Source organism: Myotis daubentonii, chromosome 1, assembly GCF_963259705.1.
Source record: "Myotis daubentonii chromosome 1, mMyoDau2.1, whole genome shotgun sequence".
Classification (NCBI taxonomy): Eukaryota; Metazoa; Chordata; class Mammalia; order Chiroptera; family Vespertilionidae; genus Myotis; species Myotis daubentonii.
This window is the reverse complement of record NC_081840.1, coordinates 89,140,014-89,151,663: the sequence shown is the minus strand read 5'-3', so window position 1 is coordinate 89,151,663 and position 11,650 is coordinate 89,140,014. Positions and strand designations below refer to the sequence as shown.

Below are 11,650 nucleotides of genomic sequence, written 5' to 3'. Positions count from 1 at the left end.
ACGTTTTCAGTCCTTCTCCTGGTTCATTTATCCCAAGAGATCCCTTGATCTTGTTACACCAAACAGCAGCGAAGTGCTTTACAGATCTTTGTTTAAACACAGAATCACCAAGTGAGACTCTGAATTGATCAATCACGAAAACAGCCTAATTCTCCCTTTTCTTATGCTCTATCCTCTCCGCTCAGAAGGAATCCTTTGTGGCTTAGAAACCAAGGGTTCCAGCAACCAAATAAATGGTGTGTAAGACGCACCTTTTCTGAGTAGAGGGCTTGATCCAGGGAGGACTTGAGTCAAATTGCACCTGTCTGAGAAATGAGTGCGGAGTGAAGTTAGGAAAGGCATTTCCTTTGAGCCTTTTTCTTCAGCTCCACAGAAAGAATTACACATAAGTATGTTAGATCTAGAGAAGTTTTTCAGCAGACAGTACTTTTTAATAGGAGTGCACATCTTACTCTGCTCCTGTACAGACTTGTTTTGTTACTTGTAACTATTTTAAGTGAACTTGGATTAGGTAACTTGACAAGGATGATGCCTCATTTTTCAAAGTTTTAAGTTAAAATCCTTGGTAATAATTCCAATATTTTTTTAAAAATTGTACTTAAGAATGACAACAAAATAGGAAAGGGGCTTAGATTTCAAACTGTTCTCTCCTTTGATATAAGCGATCTTAACTTTTTAAGAAGGTCTCACTTTATCAGGGAGACTGCACATGGATGTTATCTTTTTAAATCAAACACTTTTCATATACTTTGGTTCTTTTTTTAAAATACATTTTATTGATTTTTTTACAGAGAGGAAGGGAGAGGGATAGAGAGTTAGAAACATCGATGAGAAACATGGATCAGCTGCCTCCTGCACACTCCCAACTGGGGATGTGCCCGCAACCAAGGTACATGCCCTTGACCGGAATCGAACCTGGGACCCTTCAGTTCACAGGCCCACGCTCTATCCACTGAGCCAAACCGGTTCCGGCTATACTTTGGTTCTTGATCATTTACTATTCATGGAGAAATTTGAAATACCAAAATAAAGGAAGAGACTTTTGTTATTCCAAATGTACTACTTTCCATTAATAAAGAATTGTGTCCTTTGTAGCCTTATGACATTAAATTTAAAAAAAAAAAACACACTAGTTTTTTGTTGTTTCCTCTGTGCTGATTATGTTTGGGTTTTGGGAAATTACAAGCAGATCAGGAGATGCAATTGGCTTGGGAGCAAAGATATTAAATCATTTACCCTGAACAAAGCAGAGCTACTGCTGTTCTTAGGTATTCATCTTTAGAACTTTGAATTGGCAAAACTGGAATAATTTAATTGTGTTAAATTTTGGACTATTTTATCTTTTTCTTAGATGATTACAAAGAAATCTTTTCAAAAATATATTCACAGTGGATGGTATATAGTAATGTGACCCTTGGCTGGAGAAACTATGAAGGAAACCTCTGTTTCACTCATTCATTAAATCACCAATTGGTTTATGTGAATTTGTTTGAAGATTCCTTAAGTGCATTCTCTTGAATTTATTTTATATTTGTCCAGTATGCTCACCTATTTGCTCAGGTTTTGGATTTCTTGAATATAACTTTCTCTGTTTCAATCAGTCTCAAAGAGATCTTCTGTACTGTCCCACCTTGTTCATTCCTCAACATAATGCAAAATAACTTTTTCCTCTAACTCTGGTTAGTAGAGGTTGCTAGTGACTTTTTGATTGCCAAATAGTTTTCTGTCTTTATCTTACTTGATATTATAGTCTAATACTTCCTCCTTTGACCTTCTAGGCAGCTGTGGCCAACCCCTTCATTTTTATCTAGTGTGATGCCTATTATTGTACTGTAATATAATGTATTTGTTGCCTCACATTTTCTCTTTACCTAGTCCCTGAATTCTTTGAGAAAGAGACTATGACCAGGATAGATATTTAATGGTTATACAATGCAAACTGCTTTATGTTGTTTATTTGAACTACATATTCTCTAACTAATTGCTAATCCTTGTTTGACTAGCTTTCCATAAGTAAAGAAGACTTGTTAAAAATAGCACATTGTCTTGGCCAGTTGCTCAGTGGTTAGAGCATTAGCCCGAAGGCTAAAGGGTCTTGGGTTCAATTCATGTACCTCAGCTGCAGGCTCAATCCCCAGTTGGGGCACATGCAGGAGGCAGCTAACTGATGTGTCACTCTCACATTGATGTTCCCCCTCTCTGCCTCTCCTCCTCCTTTCCATTCTCTCTAAAAATCAATGGAAAAAATATCCCCGGTAAGGATGAACCAAAAAAAAGTAGCACATTAACCATAGGTAAATGCATAAGCTAAAGTGCAAAAGAATGAAATTGAACTACTATTTTGCAATATACAGAAAAATTAACTCAAAATGGATTAAAGACAAACATAAGAACTGAAGCCATAAAACTGCTAGAAGAAAACATAGTTGGTAAGTTCCTTGACATCAGTCTTAAGGATAATTTTTTAAATCTGACATCAAAAGCACAAATAACAAAAGGAAAAATAAAAAGTGGAACTACATCAAACTAAAAAGCATCTGCACAGCAAAGGTAACCATCAACAAAATGAAAAGGCAACCTACTGAATGGGAGAAAGTATTTGCAAATCATATATCTGATAGTAGTTAATATCCAAAATATATAAAGAACTCATACAACACAATACCAAAAAACCATACAACCTGATTTAAAAATGGGCATAAGATCTGAATAGATATTTTTGCAAAGAAGACAAACCAGTGAGCAACAAGTAATGAAGAGGTGCTCTACATCATAAATAATCAGGGAAATACAAATCAGAACCTTAATGATTATCACCTAACACCTGTTAGAATACCTATTATCAAAAAGACTAGAATAACAACTGTTGTTGAGTTTGTAGAGAAAAGGGAGCCCTTGTGCACTCTTGGGGAGAATGTCAGTTGGTGCAGCCACTATGGAAAACAGTACCATATGGTCCAGCAATTCCATTTCTGAGTATTTATGCAAAGAAAATGAAAACATTAATTTGAAAAAATAAGCTTCCTCATGTCCATTGAAGTATTTACAATAACCTGGATATGCAAACAACCTAACTGTCCATTGATGATATACTGGGATAGCTTTTCTCACCAGGTGATCTTTCATCCTCAGAAGGCTAATCTGGGCTTCTTCACTTGCTGGTCTCAGGGTTCCAAGAGAGTGAGAGCAGAAGTCTCTCAATGTCATCTCTTTTTGTGTTGGTCAAAGTCAATATCAAGGCCAGCTCAGATTTAAGGGTTGGTAAAATAGACTCTATCTCTTATAAAAAGAATGTCTAAGTCATATTTCTAAGGAGCCCACACACCTTCAAACCTCTTTACAAACAGTGTAAGCAGTTGATAGGATTTTATGCTTGGGTCATCCTGATCAGATTTTGGGGTATTTCCTGATAGTTCTTCTTCCTATGCCCCTTCCCAGGGCCAAACTTTCTCTTCAAAGATTTTCAAGTCTTAGGTGTTCCTCTGATGTTGTTCCTCTGTTATACTAGTTACTAGAGGCCCGGTGCAGGAAATTCGTGCACAGGTGCAGTCCCTAGGCCTGGCTGGCAATCGAAGTGCCAGTGTCTGGTGTGGAAGGGTAGGTCCCAGCTGACCTCTGGGCCCTGGGTAGCACCTGGGCTCCCTTGCTCCCCCCTCCGTCTGAGTCATCAGGCTCCCACCTGGCTCTCTCAGTGTCTGGGAGCCGGGCGGCAACCCCGCCCCCTGCCACCGCCATTGGTCGCCATCTGTGGGGCGATCAGGCCCACTCACACTCTCCTTGACCTGGCGGCACCCGCTCACCTCCATCATCCCGCCACAGTCCTGCTCTCATTGGGGCCAGCAGCCCCTCCACTGCCACCCACTGCTGCATCGCCAATGCCCACCATGTTCCGCACTGCCTCCTGGTGGTCAGCGCGTGTCATAGTGAGCGGTTGAACTCCCAGTCGAACTCCTGGTTGAGGGGGCAATTTGCATATTAGGCTTTTATTATATAGGACTAGGGGCCTAGTGTACAAATTTGTGCACCTTGAAAGGAACTGTGGGCCGCGAGGCTGCAGTGGGCACAGGGGTGGGTCTTGGCCCATCCTCTGCACCCCAGCCTGGGCCCTCCCGCCGTGGCCCCCAGTCGCTTATCTGCCAGTAGCCCCACTCCTGCCGCCGCTGCTCCCATGCGCTGACGGCATCTGCCCCACTCACACCCGCTGACAGCGCAGAGCAATTGGGGCTGAGGCTGTCAGGTGTGAGCAGAGGGTGCGAGCAGTGGCTGCTGCCCGGATTGCCCCTCAGGAGCAGGGGGAGGTGGAGAAGCCCTTGGGTGATCAGGACTGGCAGCTGCTGCTCACACCTGCTGATGGTGCCGAGCTATCAGGACTGGCACCGGCAGTGGGTGCAAACAGTGGCTCCGGTGGCAGGTGCAGGTGTGAGTGGTGCCATTGCTGGCAATGGGTGCAAGAGGCAGCTGTTGGCCCTGATCACCCCTCAGGAGCAAGGGGAGGTGGAGAAGCCCAAGGCAGAAGGTGCAAGCACCCAGCAGGACCATGGCGCATGGGAGCAAAGAATTTTCAGTAACCACCAAAGGCTCGCCCCGATGACAGTGACCAGCGCCCCGCCTTGGCCTGGAGCCCCCCTCACCTGCTCCACCATCCCACCACGGCCAACGCCCACCATGTTCTGCACGTGCCCCCTGCTGGTCAGCACATGTCATAGCAACTGGTTGTTCAGTTGTTCCACTGTTGGGTCTATTTGCATATTAGGGTTTTATATAGAGAGAGATTTTCCTATGTATTCTTCTGGGACCTCTCTGCAAATACAGTACCTGAACAATAAGAAATTGATACTATTACTGAGTGTGCATATAATATGCATGTAGTACATATAGTATTGTATATTATTTAATTTTCATATTGACTGTTCATGAAAGATATTATCCTCATTTTACAGAAGGGGAACCAGGTTTAGTAAGTTGTATAACTTACCCAAATTCACATTCTACAAGTGGTAAAGCTGAGATTCAGATACTGTCCTCTCTTCTTCCCATTCATGTGTACTTTCTCTGTCTAAATACACAAAAACAAATGACTGCCAGTAAGAATACATTTATTTATTCTTTTTAAATTTAATTTTACTTTTTCTACTGCCATTTACCCCCTCTATGTCTTCTTCCACTTCCACCCACCCCCTTCCCACCTCCACAGTCACCACACTTGTCCATGTCCATGAGTTCTCTCTCTTTTTTTTTTCTTTTTTGTTCAATCTATCTACCCTCCCCTGAACACCACCACCCCACACCAGAGCTGTCTGCCTGCTTTCTATCTATGAGTCTGTCTCTATTCTGTTTGGTAGTTCAGTTTGTTCATTAAATTCCATATATGAGTGAAACCATATGATACTTATCTTTCTCTGCATTTTTTTATTCTTTTAAAAAAAATTTTTTTTATTGATTTCAGAGAGGAAAGGGAAGGGAGAGAGAGAGAGAAACAGCAATGATGAGAGAGAATCATTGATCTGCTGCCTTCTGCACACTTCCTACTGAGGATCGAGCCTGCAACCTGGAATGTGCCCTTGATCGGAATCGAACCCGGGACCCTTCAGTCCTCAGGCCGACGCTCTACCCACTGAGCCAAACCAGCTAGGGCCATTTGTTTATTCTTGACACTATACTTTGATGAGTTTTTGGAGATGCTGAGATGATTTTTCCCTGCAATGAGAAATTAATGTATGTCTACAACACAGCATAAATCACATATGTGCTATGGGAGTCAGTAATGGTAGTATAGAAAATTGAGCTGATAACTGCTGTGAAGTTGAGGAGACCCCCCCAAATTGGAGATATCCCAGTTGGGTCCTGAGAGATGAAGCTTTCAAGACACAGAATGAGGAAAAGGGCATTCTAGGCAGAGAATGCTCTAAAAATACTTTTTAAGCAGAGAAAATGATATAAGGCACAGAAATGTGAATTTGTAGTTTGGTTGAAATTTGCCTTTTTCATATTCATTATTGTTAAGCTAGGAAATTTATTAAGCTTTTATAAAGTTCCACTTGTTGATTTTTATGTAAGTTTTTAGTCTCTAGATTTTAAAAATCTGCATTGCTAATCCTCACCTTGGTGTCCATCTGTAGATTTTAGGAGCCTGCCTTGTATGTCGTCATTAACTAGGTCTGTCTGATAACACTAAGTGCAAAAGTAATCTTTCATTAAAGTTTTTTTTAAAACTAAGCTTTATATTTTTAATTAGTCATACTTTCCCCCTGACCATTCATAGTAAATGTAATAAATATAATTTTCAGCCCAGCGTTCATGACTCAGTGGTTGAGTGTGGACTTGTGGACCTGTGAACCAAGAGGTCACGGTTCGATTCCTGGTCAGAGCATGGGCTTGGTCCCCAGTTGGGGGCGGGTGTGTAGGAGGCAGCCAATCAATGATTCTCTCTCATCATTGATGTTTCTATCTCTCTCCCTCTCCATTCCTCTCTGAAATCAATAAAAATATATTTTATAAAGTAAATGTAATTTTCATCTAAGCTGGAATTTCTCTGTATCTATACTAATGAAAGGGTAATATACTAATTAGAATGGGAGACCTTCCGGGAGATCTTCCTGGATATCCTTCCAGACAAAGCCATGGTGGCGGGGCCGAGGCAGAGGCGGTTAGGGGAGATCAGGCCAGGAGGGGAGGGCAGTTGGGGGTGATCAGGCTGGCCGGGTGGGGGTCAGTTGGGGCTAGCAGGCTGACGGGGTGGGGGGCAGTTGGGGGCGAGCAGGCTGGCAGGAGGGGCAGTTTGGGGTGAGCAGGCTGGTGGGGGGGGCAGTTGGCGATCAGGCTGATGGGGGGCAGTTGGGGGCAATTACGCCAGTGAGGGGGGGGCAGTTGGGGGCGAACAGGCTGGCGGGGGGCAGTTGGGGGTGATCAGGCCAGCAAGGGGGGGTAGTTGGGGGCAATCAGGCTAGCTGGGGGGCAGTTGGGGGCAAGCAGGCTGGCGGGGGGCAATTGGGGGTGATCAGGCCAGCAGGGGGGGCAGTTGGAGGCAAGAAGGCCCGTGGGGGGGGCGCAGTTGGGGATGAGCAGACTGGCATGCTGAGTGGTTAGGGTCGATCAGGCAGGCAGGCGAGCAGTTAGGAGCCAGCGGTCCCAGATTGCGAGAGGGATTGGGCCTAAACTGGCAGTCGGACATACCCCAAGGGGTCCCAGGTTACAGAGGGTGCAGGCTGGGCTGAGGGACAACCCCCTGCCCCCCACCCCCATGCACAAATTTCATGCACCGGGCCACTAGTTGTATAACATAAGGCATGTGAAATCTACCATCCCCAGGATTGTTTGATCTGTTTTTGTAACTCAGTCAGTAAAGGAAATTGTTAGAACAATATATGCTGTCTTCTAGCAATTACTATTTTTCTAAGTTTAGAAGCCATACTTTCTTGTCTGGCTGTACCATATGCTGTTTAAGTCAGGAATTATGTTAATTTTTATCCTATGGCTGCATTTCTCAGTTATACTGATTACTTTGTGGATAGGGGAGTTTATGTCCCTTGGATCTTTTCTGCGTTATTGTCCAGATACCTAGTAATTTAACAGTATGTTGCTCTTTGTTCCTTAGTTTGTTCACCAGAGAGTTGGTTGATTTTATATTAGAGATGTGTTCTTGCCAGTAATGGACCTGGTAACTCAAAAACAATTTTTTGTTAAGAAAAAATGGTAAAGAGCACAGGTCATCAAATTTTTTCTTAAAGGGCCAGATAATCAATATTTTAGGGTTTGCAGGCCACAGGGTGTCTGTTGCACCTAACTCAACTCTCATATTATATGTGAGAAAGCAGTCAGACAATACCTGAAGGTGTGGGTGTGGTTGTGATCCAGTAAAAATGCAAAAACAGGTGGAAAGCTAGATTTGGTCTCTTGGCCAGTGATATGCCAGTTTCTGGTAAAGAAGATTGTTGAAGGAATATAGTAATAAATTAGAGACATAATAATCTGCACTAGCCTAAAGATACATTGTGTCAAACTGTACTTTGTATTTTATAAATTTTTGATCATAATAGCAAAATGTGCTTCTTGTAAAACTTTCATTTTATAATATAGAAATTGAATAGGCACTATAACCTACACCCTAGAGCAGTGGTTCTCAACCTTCTGGCCCTTTAAATACAGTTCCTCATGTTGTGACCCAACCATAAAATTATTTTCGTTGCTACTTCATAACTGTAATGTTGCTACTGTTATGAATCGTAATGTAAATATCTGATATGCAGGATGGTCTTAGGCGACCCTTGTGAAAGGGTCGTTTGACCGCCAAAGGAGTTGCGACCCACAGGTTGAGAACCACTGCAGAGTTTAGTACTATTAACAAAATCTTACAGATTTGAATGTATATGATAAATGGGTGAAGAGCAGAATTGCAGAAGTGGGAGAAAGTGAAGGTACGTAATGTTAGAGATGGGACCTTGCTGGTAAGGGGTGATTAATAGGAAAAATAGCCCTTGGGCTTTTTACCCCTTGCATTAAAATTGCTACTGTGGTGGTAATGTGCCCTGCCTCCCTCCTCCTGAGGGTAGATCTTTGTGCACAGCAGTATTGTAATGTAACAACAACTTTGTAGGTAGACACAAAGGAGGCAAATAGTACAAACACTTTGCAGGAGGTGGTGGAAATCTGGTGTAGGACAACTGTACATCACTGGTTACTGACTACCCAATTTTTCTGCTTGGTGACACATATAGTAGAGATTTCTGGCACTTGTGCCATCGCTCTCCTTATTATTTTGAACAGTGTTAACAAATGTAAATAGTATTTATTGCAGCTCAGTGTAAAGTCTGTCCCTCTGCAATGGCACCAAATACTGACCTGCTATTGCTGTCCTATATAGGAGCCAGTACTTGGTTAGTAAGAATTTGAAATGTGTCAAAATAAAGAAGTGTAATAAGTGTACGATACATACTAGATTTTGAAGACCTAGTACCCCCAAAATATAAAAATAATTCAATATTGATTACATATTGAAATGAAAGTATTTTGGGATATATTGCGTTAAATAAAATAGAAAATTAATTTCATTAGTGTTTCTTTAAAAAAATTTTAATGTAGCCACTAGAAAATTTTAAGTTATATGCGTGGCTGGTGTTCTATTTCTGTTAGCACTGTTTTAGAGACTAGTTAATATGCAAGGTACCTAGATTTAAAGTTTGTTTTTCTTAAATAGTACCATAGTTTAAATAATAGTTTAAATTATTAGAAGTATACCTCACGTAATATATATGTGCTAACCATGTGATGGCTCGGGAAGCTAAGTCTTACAGATATGTTTGTTTCTATAGAAAAAAGAAATTAAACCTATAAAGTTGTCTAAGTACATTACAGTTTTAGGCAGTAAAACAAATAAGACCTCTTTCAAGATCCATTCATTCCTTTTATTCTACACCAGTGGTCGGCAAACTCATTAGTCAACAGAGCCAAATATCAATAGTACAACGATTGAAGTTTCTTTTGAGAGCCCAATTTTTTAAACTTAAACTATATAGGTAGATACATTGTTATTAACTTAATTAGGGTACTCCTAAACTGGCCTTTGCTAAAAACGTCCTCAATCTGATTGAGGTACGTTTGCTGAGGCCGACCCCTTCCAACTCTCCTATCCACACTCGTCTTGTATACTTGTTTTGTCTATCTCCTTTAGTTCATCCTCTATGTCCAAACCATGTCAACATACCTTTCTCAGTCCTCAATACTACATCTTTCACTCCACAACATTCCCTAAAATTAACTTAATAAACTTTACTTAAAGTTTTAAGTCTTAGTTAAACTATAGGTACATTGAATAAAACTTGATATCATACTTAACAGTGATATTATTTATTGATAAAATTAAATTCCTTACAATTTACCTTACAATATCCATAAAATTAAATCATGACAATGACTAACAAACACTAATGTGAACAATGGCCTTGCATCTCCTTGGAAAGTTTGGGTAAGTCAGGTTTGTGTGTTGTTTTTAATTTTAGGCACAATTCCAGGTTCTCATCAATAAGACGACTTCTCAATTTACTCTTGATAAGGTTCATGCTTGAAAATGATTGTTCACATAAATATGTAGACCTGCATAAGGAAAGAACAGCAAACGCTAGTTTTTCCAGTTGCTTATATGAGTCAGGAATACTATTCCAGGTGTTAAAAATCAACATATCTTCCTTCTCCAGGTCTTTCAAAGCAGACCACTTGTGCTATGAACTAAGTTCACATTTGTTTTTCTCCAGTATTTCTATATCAGCACAAAGACGTTCAAATTTCGAGTTCTTTGTTTTTTAAATCCAGCAATTGCATTTCAAAGTTGCCAATGTCAATATTAAAGGGAGAAAAATTTAATTCTGTTACAGTAGCATTGAGAGGTTATTTAACAAAGGCTAACGTCGCTTTGCTCTTTCTGAATTCCTGAAACCTGTTGAGAAAAGCTTCCCTCATATTTAAAAGTGTTGTTTTGAAATAGCAAATGTCAGTATCAGAATTATTTTCTTGGCGATGTTTCAACAGGCTTGGAAAGTGAATCAAAGTTTCTCTTTCAAAATCTTGAACAAAAAGAGATAATTTGTTTTTGAATGAAATAACTTCTAACATCGAAAAAACTGTGTTTCCTTTCCCCTGTAGTTTACGATTAAGCTGATTTAGATGAGATGTAATGTCTACCATGAAATAAAATTTTTGGATCCACTAATCGTTCATTAGTCCTGGATAGTGAACACCCTTCTCAAGGAGAAATGCTTTAATTTCTGTTAATAAGGAAGCGAAACGTTTCAAAACGTTTCCTCTTGATAATCAACGTACCTTGTTATGCAGCAGAAGATCTGCATACTCACTCTCCATTTCAACTAAAAATTCTTTAAATTGGCAATGATTAAGAGCTTTAGCTATAATGGAGTTGATAATCTTAAATCACCAATTCCATAACTTTGCAAAATTCTTCTGGAAATGTCTGCGCACAAAGCACTTCTTGATGAATGATGCAATGGTAGGTAAGTATCTCGTGATTAATGTTTTCTTTCAAAATAGCAACAAACCCATTCCTTGCGCTGGTCATACTTTTCGACCCATCTGTTGAAATTGAGACAATTTTATCGAGTGGAATATGATGTTTTTCAATGCACTCAATTACAGCATTTGCTATATCCTCTCCACGTGTTTGACCTTTGAGTGGCAATAATCCTAAAAGTTCTTCTTTAGGACCTGTAGATGAAATAAATCGTACAAAAAGTGAAACTTGCGCTGTATCATTTATGTCACAAAACTCGTCAACCAATTTAACACCTTTCGTACCGCTCACGAGTTTTCTCATGTTTCGCGCTCCATCTGTTATGGACCTTAGATGTCACACACTGTCTTGTCCACATCGAATGAAGCGATCTCATTGGTGGAAACCATGCAGGTCAATCTACGAAAAACTATATAATTGCATGAACCCATAAAGCATTACAGTTACATTGTATTTTGGTCATTCGAATAGTCTTCATCTTCAAGTTCCTGGCGCTTTTAGAAAATGTTTTACACAGTACCATACGTTAAAAAAGTACTAGGAACTTTAATTGTTTAATTGTTTTTGTAAATAAAAATATTATAATTATTGAAAAACAACACCTGAAGTGCATTATGATCTGTAGTTATGATG

General features: G+C 40.4%; 1 protein-coding gene across 8 annotated transcripts in view; it reads left to right on the top strand.

The window, feature by feature from the left end:
- Positions 1–11,650, top strand: part of BAZ1A (bromodomain adjacent to zinc finger domain 1A) — a 98,805-nt gene that overhangs the window by 1,844 nt on the left and 85,311 nt on the right. The gene's annotated exons all lie outside the window — the stretch shown is intronic.